Here is a 12,540-nt window from a genome sequence, read left to right as displayed (position 1 = left end):
CACCCATAATTCCAGTTCTCAATGAATGAGTACCACCCTCCCCATGTGTTTCAGCTGTTCTCATGCCCATCCAGTTTTTTAGCAGAAGAGAATAAAATCCAAGAAGACATTTAAGGCCTCACAGCCACTGACATCTGGGCAATCATCTGCCTCAGTGTTGAAGCATCCTGTACTAAGGACTAGTGTTGGCACCCAGACATTAACAGCTGAGCAGAGCACATCTGCCTGCAATTGTCACTGTAGCTGCAAATCTGCACAACAAATCGAACAACCAAGCATTCCAACATCTAAAATAACGATGGCAGCAGAACCTATTGTTGGAAAGAACAACAGACCCATTGAAGGAAATATTGGGCTTCTAGAGGATCATTGGTCAATATATTTTGTACTATTTTGAATGGGAACCTGCCAGTCGTCCTCTGGCGAACCATTGAAGACTGATGGGAATGTCTGGAGTCTTAGATGGCTCACCTGAGGATGATGTGCAGGTGCCCAACTGAAATATCATGGAATGTATTGAATAACGACTGGCAAGAAGCCCGAAATTTTCCCCCAGGATGCTTGCCAGTCTTTAGTGGGTTCATGCTTGGCTACCAAGTGGTCCCAGCCTTTGCAGCATCTTTTCCCTCCCACGCTGCATGTCTACCCTCTTGCTATTATTTTCCCCTCCCTTGGGAAAAATGTCTGGGGTGCTTTTGGGGATGTTCCAAATTGTCTGTAGCTGACATAAGAACAATCTCACCATTATTTTTCATTCCGCTTTCCTTTCTTCATTCACCTTCTCCTATCCTTCTTCTGCTTTGGCATTTGAGGCTCCTCTGTTTCTTCTTCCACTCTGTGCTCTCCTGAAGGCCAGCCCAAGCGTCTGATGCGTAACAGGTGACTGGGTAAGGTGTAATTCCCAGTCCTGGGTAGACAGGCAGGGTTCGCTTGTACCCCCAGGCCCAGGGAGGGGTGATTGCCTAAGCTGCTACTTTCCCAAATTGCCGATTGGCCCCTTTGTCAGGTGTTTGAGAGGTGTGAATATCACCTAAGGCAGGTGTGCCCCCTTATGAAGGCAGTTCCCAATTGGAAGGAGCACACCATCAGAGACTCTGGCAGTCATGGGGGATTTTCTCACACTGAGATCATCATCTTTGCAGTCCACAGCTACCAAACATAAATAGAATGAAGCTCCTGATTCAAAGACCCTCCCAGCTGCATGATGGTTCCTTGTGGTTTCACGTACTGAAGAGGATCAGTTCTTTGCGTAGGTAAATCCACTTCTAATTCAGAAAGATGTTGATGCAGTTGCTGGAGCTGTGAAATCCTGCTGTGATTTACGTAATGGCACTTTGCTTTTGGAGACTACTTCTGATTCTCAAGCACAACAATTGCTTGCCTCTTCACTTCTCTGTGACCTGTTCGTGTCGAGGACCATAGAACCCTGAATTCGTCCTGTGGTGTTACTTACACGTGGCTGCTGAACAGTCTGACCGAGACCAAAATCCAGACATACCTCTCTGGTCAGGTTGTCATTGACATCCATCGGTTGATGAAAAAGGCAGGTGCCTCCTTAGTGCCCACACCCACTCTTTTCTTCACCTTTTGTAAAGTGGTGCTTCCATATAAGATCAAAGCAGGCTATGAAGCTATCACAGTCCGACCACACATTCCGAACCTAAGTGCTGCTACCAATGTCATTGTTTCAACCATACTCAGATATCTTGTTGACACCCAGCCAAATGCGTAACCTGTGGTAGGGATGCACACGAGGGCTATTGTCCGCCTCCTTCTCCCCACTGTATCAACTGCAGTGCTGACCATGCCGCCTCCTCATGAGATTGTCCCATGTATCTCAATGAGTGGGCTGCCCAGGAGATCTGGGTAAAGGAAAAAGTATTTTACCCAGTGACCCGCAAGTTAATGACTAGTCACAAACCCAGCCTTCTACCGTCTGGCACTTACAGTACTGTTCTTGCTACATCTTGCTCCATGAAGGACATGGCTACGCAGACAAGTGACCTCAAATTCAGTTCTAAGGATGTGAGATCCCCAGTGTCATGGTAGCATCACCATCCCCAGCTGTGCAGCAAGGCATCAGAACCTCACCTCATGGAGTGAAGTCACCGGCTACACAACTGGCAGGTTGAAAAAGGCAGAAGGATTACTCCTGTGACGACTTTCTGCTTCCCTCCAGCCAGCCAACACCTGAGTCTTCCTCTGATAACTGGAAAGGCTCAAAGAAGTTGAACAAAGGCAAATGGTCTTCTCCCCACCGACATGAAGATCCTCTTTGACGATGTCACCACATGATACCCTTGCCCAGCTGACCTCCATGCCACTGGTATGCACCACCAACTGTTTCCCTGTGCTGGTCTCCACAGGCCAACAGCAGAAGAAAATCGATGCCTCTGTAGACCTAATGGAGCAGGATTCTCCTGCCTCTGTGCCCTGTAGCAGCAAGTCTTTGCAGGCTGGCACTCGGCAGCGGCCGAGGTGACACACCTTCATTTTTTCCTCGTCCTGACTCTCCTCCAGTGGAACATTTGTGGCTTTTGATCCAACAAAGATGATTTACGGTTTCTCTTAGAATCACAGTGGTCACTTGTTCTCTGTCTTCAGGAAACAAAATTGTGTCCCCATGACTGCTTTGAGCTTTCACATTTCTTCTCAGTCCATTTTAACTTCCCCCGAGGTTGCTATTCCGTCTCATGGGAGAGTCACACTGCTCGTACGGGATGACGGTCGAAGTCAACCCATCTCCCTGACTATCCATCTTTAAGCTGTTGCAGTTTGCCTTTTCCTTCCTCACTTCACCTTTTCCCTCTGTACTATTTACATCCCTCTGTCATTCGATGTCACCAGACTTCCTCCAGCTTATTGGACAGCTACCCCACCCCATTCTGCTGCTTGCTGACTTTAATGAGCGCCATCCCCTTTGGGGTTTTCCCAGAACCTGTCTGAGTGGTGCCCTCTTGGTGATAATCTTAATCAAATAAACCTCTTCTTCCTGAACACAGGAGCACCCACCTTCCTCTTAGGCTCCTCACACTCATATTCCCATTTGGTCTTATCCTTCTGCACTGCCCAGCGTGCCCATCATCTCGAGAGGTCCATTCTCTTTGACACACATTCGAGTGACCATTTCCCATGTGCTATCCATTTGCTGACTTCTACCTCATCGCCTTGCACACCAAAATGGCAGCTTACTAAGACCAACTGGGGGCTTTACTCCTCTTTGCCGACATTCGAGAAACACTATTTCCCCAGTTGTGATGACCAGATGGTATTTCTTACAAATGTTATCCTTACTGCCGCAGAATGTTCCATTCCTCACACTCCCTTGGTGGACTGAGGCGTGCCGCGACACAATTCATACGTGGAGATGTGCTCTCTGCATTTTTAAGCATCATCCTACAATAGCAAACTGCATCCATTATAAACAGATGTGTGCACAATAATGTCATGTTCTTCGAGATTTCATTCACTAGTTCTGTTAATAGTTCCACTCCCTCTTCCATCATATGGGCCAGCCTCCGACGGCTCTCTGGGCCAAGATCCTTTCCTCAATTTCCAGCCTGACAGTACAGACGATGTCATCGTAGACCCTATTGCTATCTCTTACACCTTGGGTCACTATTTTGTGCAGATTTCGAGCTCCTCCCACTATCACACTGCCTCCCTCCATTGGAAACGAGGGAAGGTGGCTTGGGTGATAACCTTGTCTTCTCAGAATCATGAGTGCTACAATTCCGCCTTTACTTTGAGGCAGGCTAGGTAATGCTCTCACGTCATCGTGATCCTCTGCCTCAGGGCCAGATGCTGTTCACATTCAGCACCTTTCTCTTACGGGCATCTGGGCAGAGGGCACATTTCCCAAATACTGGCCTGAAGCCACTGTCATAACCTAAGCCGGGTGAGGACAAACACCTTCCCTCTAGCTACCGCCCCCCTCCTCGCACAAGTTGTATTTTTGAGGTGATGGAACGTATGACTCATGCCTGGCTGGTATGGTGGCTCAAGTCTTGTTATTTACTAACCACTGCACAGTGTGGATTTTGAGGACCACCGTTCTGCAGTTGAACGTCTCGTCACTTTGTCCACCCGTGTAATGAATGGTTTTCCGTAGAAATCCCAGACTGTGGCCGTGTTTTTTGATTTGGAGAAAGCCTACGACACCTGCTGGAGGACTGGTATCCTCTGTACTTTCTACACGTGGAGCTTCCATGGCTGCCTGCCCTGTTTCCTTCAGGAACTTTTAAAAGTCCGCATTTTCCAGGCGCATGTGGGTTCTGCCTTGTCCAACACCTTTACCCAGGAAAGCAATATACCCGAAGGTTCCGTACTGAATGTCATCCTCTTTGCTATCACCATTAACCCCATAATGGCCTGTCTCCCACTAGAAGTGTCTGGCTCCCTTTTTCACAACAATTTTGCCATTATGAAACTTCCTGGCAGATTAAAACTGTGTGCCGGACCGAGACTCGAACTTGGAACCTTTGCCTTTCATGGGCAAGTGCTCTACCAACTGAGCTACCCAAGCACGACTCGCGCCCCGTCCTCACAACTTCACTTCTGCCGGTACCTCGTCTCCTGGAATTTTGCCATTTATTGAAGCTCTCCATGGACTTGTTTTCTTGATCATGGATCATCGACAATGGCTTTTGTTTTTCCACTGAAAAAACCATTTGTACGACTTTCTGGTGGCGCAATCAGTTTCTCCACTGTCTTTATATCTTAATTCTGCTGCTCTTCCGTTGAAACTACGAAATTCCTGGGGCTCATGTTCAGTAGGAAGCTTTCTTTGTCCTCCCATGTGTGCTACCTGGCAGATCTTTTTATTTGGTCTCTCAATATCCTACATGTCCTCAATGGTACTTCCTGGGGTGCAGATTGAACCACCCTCCTCCATTTGTAACGGACCCTTGTCTGTTCGAAAGTAGATTATGGGTGTTTTATTTATGCATCTGCACATCCGTGGTTCTTACGCCTTCTCAATACTCTCCATCATTGTGGCATCCATTTGGCCACTGGCACCTTTTAGACAAGCCTGGTTGAGAGAGTGTATGCAGTAGCTGCCGAACTACCGCTGTGACTTTCTCTGCAGCAGATATGCATGCCGTTTGTCTGCTATGTGTGGCCCCCCATCCTATGCCTCTTCCTTCAATGACTCCTTTTATCACCAGTATGAGGCATGTCCCTCTTCTCTATTATCTCCTGGAGCTTGCTTTTGGCTCTTGCTTAACTTCACAGTACCTGAAACTTTTCTGGTGGGTGTGAACCCTTCACTACCTTGGCTTTGTGCGGCAGCCAGTGTTCATCTTGGCCTTCATTTGCTTCTGAAGGACACTACTCCAGCCTCGCTCTATCACTTTCAGTTTCATGACCTCTGCATGGAACTTCGTGATAGTACCTTTGTATATACCGATAGCTCTTACCTTTGTATACACTGATAGCTCTTGGACTGACTGTGGCGTTGGGTGTGCCTTCGTCATTGGCGCCAACGTTTTTCGGTATCGGCTTCTGGAACACTACTCAGTATTTACAGCAGATCTCTTCGCCCTGTATCAGGCCATGCAATACATCTGGTGACACAGGGTTTTCAATTACAGCATCTGCACAGACTCTCTCAGTGCCCTTCAAAGTCTCTGTGTGCTGCACGCACTCTATCCCTTAGTGCAACAGGTCCAAGAAAGCTGTCACTTGTTCACTCTTGATGGAGCCACTGTGATGTTTATGTGGGTTCCTGGTCACGTTGGTCTGACAGGAAACAAGGCTGCTGCTGCCAAGGCTGCAGTCCTCGTACCTCAGCCTGCTAGTTCTTGCATTCCCTCTGATGATCTCTGTGTTGCCGCCTGTCAGCAGGTGGTGTCACTTTGGTGTCACAATTGGTCCTCCCTTCATGAGAACAAGCTCTAGGATATTAAGGCTCTCCCAGTGGCTTGGGAAATCTCCTCTTAGCCCTCTCGCCACAAGGTCATTTTAACTAGGTAGCTTGTTGGGCATGTCTTTTTAGCCATCGCCATTTGTTAGATGGTGCTCCCCCACCACTTTGTGCACATTGCGACTGACTTTTAACTGTCCACGGTTTCCTGATGGAATGCCCTTTTTCTAACTGTATACATCCTCATTTGTGCTTGTTGTCTGAGTTATCAGCCATTTTAGCAAACGACATGCGGGCTGTCAACATTGCTTTATTTTTTATCTGTTGCAGCAATATGGTGAATGCCATTTAATTTTTAGATCTGGACCACCATTTCCCTATGGCATATTTTATAGACTTTTCTCCACGTCTCTGTTTTTAGCTGTCTTGTCTTTTGTCGATTGGGATTGATGTGTAGTTGCTTTTTACTCCTCTCCTCGTCTTTGTGTTTTACAGTTTTGACATGGGCATGTATGCCTGTAGTTGTCTACCCAGCAGATTAACCGAGCATTGTCATTTTAAACCAAAAACCAGGAAGTGGATGAATAGGTGAGCATGCTGGCAAAGTCTTGAGCTACTCTGCCATTTTTTGGCCTTATTTTGCTTAAGATAGTGAGAATCATCCATACATTTCAGCCCACCATCAAAGATTACAGATATTCTGAGATCATTGAGGGACAATTTGTTATTGCAAAAGGCCAGGGTGTCCAAAATACCTTCCCATGTGGAGTGGCTTATTATATAGGTCAGACCACACGCAGTGTGGAAGAATGCTACACTGAACTTCAGCTCTGTGCTTGCCTTTTACAACTGAGAAAGTCTGCTATTGCCAAACATTGTATCATTGGACATTCAGTGGAGTATGATTAGACTATAATTTTGACCACAGCAACATCATCTTCGGACTCCATTATTAAAAAAAATTCATGGAAATATGTCTGGCCAAAAATCTGATGAACCATGTTAGTGGCAGAGCCCTTCAAACCTGTGGCCCATCTGAGCAGTCTGTACATGCTTGCTGCATGTGAGAGAGAGAGTGAATACACTTTGCCTTAGGTCGGCGGAAGTTGCCGAAGATGACCGATGTTGCATCACCTATTAACACACCTGAGTGAGTGTTGCTCACAGCCATTTGGATGTCACATGCATGTCCAAAGCCATGTGGGTAACACACACTTGCACTCACATGCACATAGGTTGTGAATTTGCAGTGTGGTCCTGCTCAGTGTGTTTCCCTCACCACTAGGGTTGGATGGAATTTATTAAAATGATGAGAAACAAATACTGATAACAACTATTATTCATTACTCATTACAATAAATATAAATATTTATTTCAAACATTATTAATTTACATTAATAAAAATATTTATTAATCAAACAAAATAAAAAAAGTTATGAATAATAAATAATTTGAAATCGAGTGAGATTTATTACTCCGATTCTTTGTCAGTTATAAGAAATGTATATTTCATTGCTTTTAAATTAATTTTCAGAACTATACATTTTTCAAATGTCTCATCAGAAAGTGTGTTTGATGTTCAGATTTGCCTTACTGACATACTAAAGAAAATGTGTTCTACATCTTCAAAGAGGATATTGATGTGATATATTTCCTGAAATCAACTTTATTTCAGGATAACGATATGAGACTTTCAAATCACCATTTTCTTCATCAAAAATTAAGAAATTTTACTTTGGGTTTTAGTAAATAACTTCATTATCCCAAATCATATTCAAAGTAAATTTTCTTTTATGACATCATCATTTGGAACTCATGGCCCAATTTTTCAACTTTTCTTTGGCTATTGTATGTAAGATGTCTCTGCATATGAATGGTCACCAATAAATGGGGTTAAGAGGCAACTTGTCCCCTCAGTTGCTGAATATGCTACCCAACACAATGTACTTCACTTCAATGATTGCATCACAGCTTGTTTGACCTGGATTGTTCTTACCGTCATCAGATTTCTGGGTTGTGCCGAACTCTCCCTACAACATATCCTTTGTTCTTATAACCCTGCCCCCAACCTCAACCATTGCTGCCCTTCCCTGCTCCCATTCCAACGCCACACATGACTTATATCCCTTCTACATTCCAATGCTACACATGACTTCTATCCCTTCTACATTCCATACCTCCTTTTTACCTCTTTGATATTGTCAGACGCAGTCGCATTCAGACTTCACTGCCTGAAGACAGTGGCTTGTGTGAATGAGTGAGTGTTTCCATTTTGGATGAAAGACTTCGTCTGAAAGCTTAATATTTTAGTCATCCTTCTCATTGTGCCTGTCTGCAACTTAACACATCCTCTTTGTGGTGAGTATCAGTCTATCCCTTCTGTCTTTCCGTTATTCCATCCAGAACTTTCCATCGTTCGAGACACCCATATCTGATTGTTTAAGCTTTACTAGATATGGTGGTGTGCCCTTGACTTCCATCTCTGAACTGACTTATACAGCGTGTTAGAGGCAGACCTACTATTTAACACGTACTCTGTACCACGGTACAAATTAATTTGGCATTGTTAGAAGGGAAAGAAGCAATAAGTAGCAAAAAAATCATAATACCAAGAGGGGATCAAACTTCTACCGTCAGATTTCTAATGAGGAACTTAACCACTGAAACACCCACCACTGCACAATTCTATGTAACCCATTAATAAGTTATTTATCAAACAGAAACTGCACAGAGCCAGCGGAACAAACACTAGTTATGGAATTTTATACAAGAAGTAAACGAAGAAAATATGGTGGCATTCTACATTTTTCTTCATTTAAGTTACAAATAATTTATTCATGAATGAATTTATCTGAATATTGTCCAGCTCTGTTTACCACTACATCTTACACTTCCTTCCTCTTTGCAGCTAATATTATCAACTGTGACAAGTCCTATTAGTTAATTTGCTCGATTTACTCATGAAGGCCTACTGTGTTGCTAGACAAGTTTTTTGTTAATAATAGACATAGTTGACAGTTGTAATAATTTATCACACTCCACAACACAGATCTTTTTCATTTGTTCAGTCTAAAATGTGTCTCAATGTCAGTGAGATTTTAACTACAGACACTGCAGATATACTGCATATGTACAAGTGGGTGTGATTGTGTGTTGTTCATGTGGCTGTGGACATCAGCGTGATGTGATTGTAGACAATGGAGACCACCAATGATTGTGGCAAGTGGCAACCCTGACAGCTGAGTTCCATGGTTCCATCAGTGAGAGCACTGCCTGTTGGGTAGTGTCATCACTCTGTCACCACTATCTTGACACAAGCATAGAATACCCACAGCATACTACCTGAATTGAGGAGTGGGAGTTGTCTTCGTCAGTCTTCTGTGGCTCACTTCGGGCTGACACAGGCGCCCAGTTGAAATATCATGGAATGTATTGAATGGTGACGGGCTGCAAGCATGAAAAGTCTTTGAACATTTCGATTCACCATAAAAATTTTAAAATTGACAATGACAGGCCCTATCCACAGAGAGAAGAAGAGAACCAAAAACATAGTTCTTTTAAAATGGTCTTACTTGTTGTTGTTGTTGTGGTCTTCAGTCCTGAGACTGGTTTGATACAGCTCTCCATGCTACTCTATCCTGTGCAAGCTTTTTCATCTCCCAGTACCTACTGCAACCTACATCCTTCTGAATCTGCTTAGTGTATTCATCTCTTGGTCTCCCTCTACGATTTTTACCCTCCACGCTGCCCTCCAATACTAAATTGGTGATCCCTTGATGCCTCAGAACATGTCCTACCAACCGATCCCTTCTTCTGGTCAAGTTGTGCCACAAACTTCTCTTCTCCCCAATCCTATTCAATACTTCCTCATTAGTTATGTGATCTACCCATCTAATCTTCAGCATTCTTCTGTAGCACCACATTTCGAAAGCTTCTATTCTCTTCTTGTCCAAACTATTTATCGTCCATGTTTCACTTCCATACATGGCTACACTCCATACGAATACTTTCAGAAATGACTTCCTGACACTTAAATCTATATTGGATGTTAACAAATTTCTCTTCTTCAGAAACGCTTTCCTTGCCATTGCCAGCCTACATTTTATATCCTCTCTACTTCGACCATCATCAGTTATTTTGCTCCCCAAATAGCAAAACTACTTTACTACTTTAAGTGCCTCATTTCCTAATCTAATTCCCTCAGCATCACCCGACTTAATTAGACTACATTCCATTATCCTTGTTTTGCTTTTGTTGATGTTCATCTTATATCCTCCTTTCAAGACACTGTCCATTCCATTCAACTGCTCTTCCAAGTCCTTTGCTGTCTCCGACAGAATTACAATGTCATCGGCGAACCTCAAAGTTTTTATTTCTTCTCCATGAATTTTAATACCTACTCCGAATTTTTCTTTTGTTTCCTTTACTGCTTGCTCAATATACAGATTGAACAACATCGGGGAGAGGCTACAACCCTGTCTTACTCCCTTCCCAACCACTGCTTCCCTTTCATGTCCCTCGATTCTTATAACTGCCATCTGGTTTCTGTACAAATTGTAAATAGCCTTTCGCTCCCTGTATTTCACCCCTGCCACCTTTAGAATTTGAAAGAGAGTATTCCAGTCAACACTGTCAAAAGCTTTCTCTAAGTCTACAAATGCTAGAAACGTAGGTTTGCCTTTCCTTAATCTTTCTTCTAAGATAAGTCGTAAGGTCAGTATTGCCTCACGTGTTCCAGTGTTTCTACGGAATCCAAACTGATCTTCCCCGAGGTTGGCTTCTACTAGTTTTTCCATTCGTCTGTAAAGAATTCGTGTTAGTATTTTGCAGCTGTGACTTATTAAGCTGATAGTTCGGTAATTTTCACATCTGTCAACACCTGCTTTCTTTGGGATTGGAATTATTATATTCTTCTTGAAGTCTGAGGGTATTTCGCCTGTTTCATACATCTTGCTCACCAGATGATAGAGTTTTGTCAGGACTGGCTCTCCCACGGCCGTCAGTAGTTCCAATGGAATATTGTCTACTCCGGGGGCCTTGTTTCGACTCAGGTCTTTCAGTGCTCTGTCAAACTCTTCACGCAGTATCATATCTCCCATTTCATCTTCATCCTCTTCCATTTCCATAATATTGTCCTCAAGTACATCGCCCTTGTATAGACCCTCTATATACTCCTTCCACCTTTCTGCTTTCCCTTCTTTGCTTACAACTGGGTTTCCATCTGAGCTCTTGATATTCATACAAGTCGTTCTCTTATCTCCAAAGGTCTCTTTAATTTTCCTGTAGGCGGTATCTATCTTACCCCTAGTGAGATAGGCCTCTACATCCTTACATTTGTCCTCTAGCCATCCCTGCTTAGCCATTTTGCACTTCCTGTCGATCTCATTTTTGAGACGTTTGTATTCCTTGTTGCCTGTTTCACTTACTGCATTTTTATATTTTCTCCTTTCATCAATTAAATTCAATATTTCTTCTGTTACCCAAGGATTTCTACTAGCCCTCGTCTTTTTACCTACTTGATCCTCTGCTGCCTTCACTACTTCATCCCTCAAAGCTACCCATTCTTCTTCTACTGTATTTATTTCCCCCATTCCTGTCAATTGCTCCCTTATGCTCTTGAATCTCTGTACAACCTCTGGTTCTTTTAGTTTATCCAGGTCCCATCTCCTTAAATTCCCACCTTTTTGCAGTTTCTTCAGTTTTAATCTACAGGTCATAACCAATAGATTGTGGTCAGAGTCCACATCTGCCCCTGGAAATGTCTTACAATTTAGAACCTGGTTCCTAAATCTCTGTCTTACCATTATATAATCTATCTGATACCTTTTAGTATCTCCAGGGTTCTTCCACGTATACAACCTTCTTTCATGATTCTTAAACCAAGTGTTAGTTATGATTATGTTGTGCTCTGTGCAAAATTCGACCAGGCGGCTTCCTCTTTCATTTCTGTCCCCCAATCCATATTCACCTACTATGTTTCCTTCTCTCCCTTTTCCTACACTCGAATTCCAGTCACCCATGACTATTAAATTTTCGTCTCCCTTCACAATCTGAATAATTTCTTTTATTTCATCATACATTTCTTCAATTTCTTCGTCATCTGCAGAGCTAGTTGGCATATAAACTTGTACTACTGTAGTAGGCGTGGGCTTCATATCTATCTTGGCCACAATAATGCGTTCACTATGCTGTTTGTAGTAGCTTACCCGCATTCCTATTTTCCTATTCATTATTAAACCTACTCCTGCATTACCCCTATTTGATTTTGTGTTTATAACCCTGTAGTCACCTGACCAGAAGTCTTGTTCCTCCTGCCACCGAACTTCACTAATTCCCACTATATCTAACTTCAACCTATCCATTTCCCTTTTTAAATTTTCTAACCTACCTGCCCGATTAAGGGATCTGACATTCCACGCTCCAGTCCGTAGAACGCCAGTTTTCTTTCTCCTGATAACGACATCCTCTTGAGTAGTCCCCGCCCGGAGATCCGAATGGGGGACTATTTTACCTCCGGAATATTTTACCCAAGAGGACGCCATCATCATGTAATCATACAGTAAAGCTGCATGCCCTCGGGAAAAATTACGGCTGTAGTTTCCCCTTGCTTTCAGCCGTTCGCAGTACCAGCACAGCAAGGCCGTTTTGGTTATTGTTACAAGGCCAGATCAGTC

At 43.6% G+C, this 12,540-nt stretch overlaps 1 protein-coding gene across 1 annotated transcript in view; it reads left to right on the top strand.

Moving 5' to 3' along the window:
• LOC126483618 (spatacsin) overlaps positions 1-12,540 on the top strand; it is a 410,710-nt gene that overhangs the window by 88,267 nt on the left and 309,903 nt on the right. The gene's annotated exons all lie outside the window — the stretch shown is intronic.

Source organism: Schistocerca serialis, chromosome 6 (genome assembly GCF_023864345.2).
Source record: "Schistocerca serialis cubense isolate TAMUIC-IGC-003099 chromosome 6, iqSchSeri2.2, whole genome shotgun sequence".
In the NCBI taxonomy this organism is placed as follows: Eukaryota; Metazoa; Arthropoda; class Insecta; order Orthoptera; family Acrididae; genus Schistocerca; species Schistocerca serialis.
The sequence above is the reverse complement of the archived record's forward strand: the minus strand, read 5'-3'. Positions and strand labels throughout refer to the sequence as shown.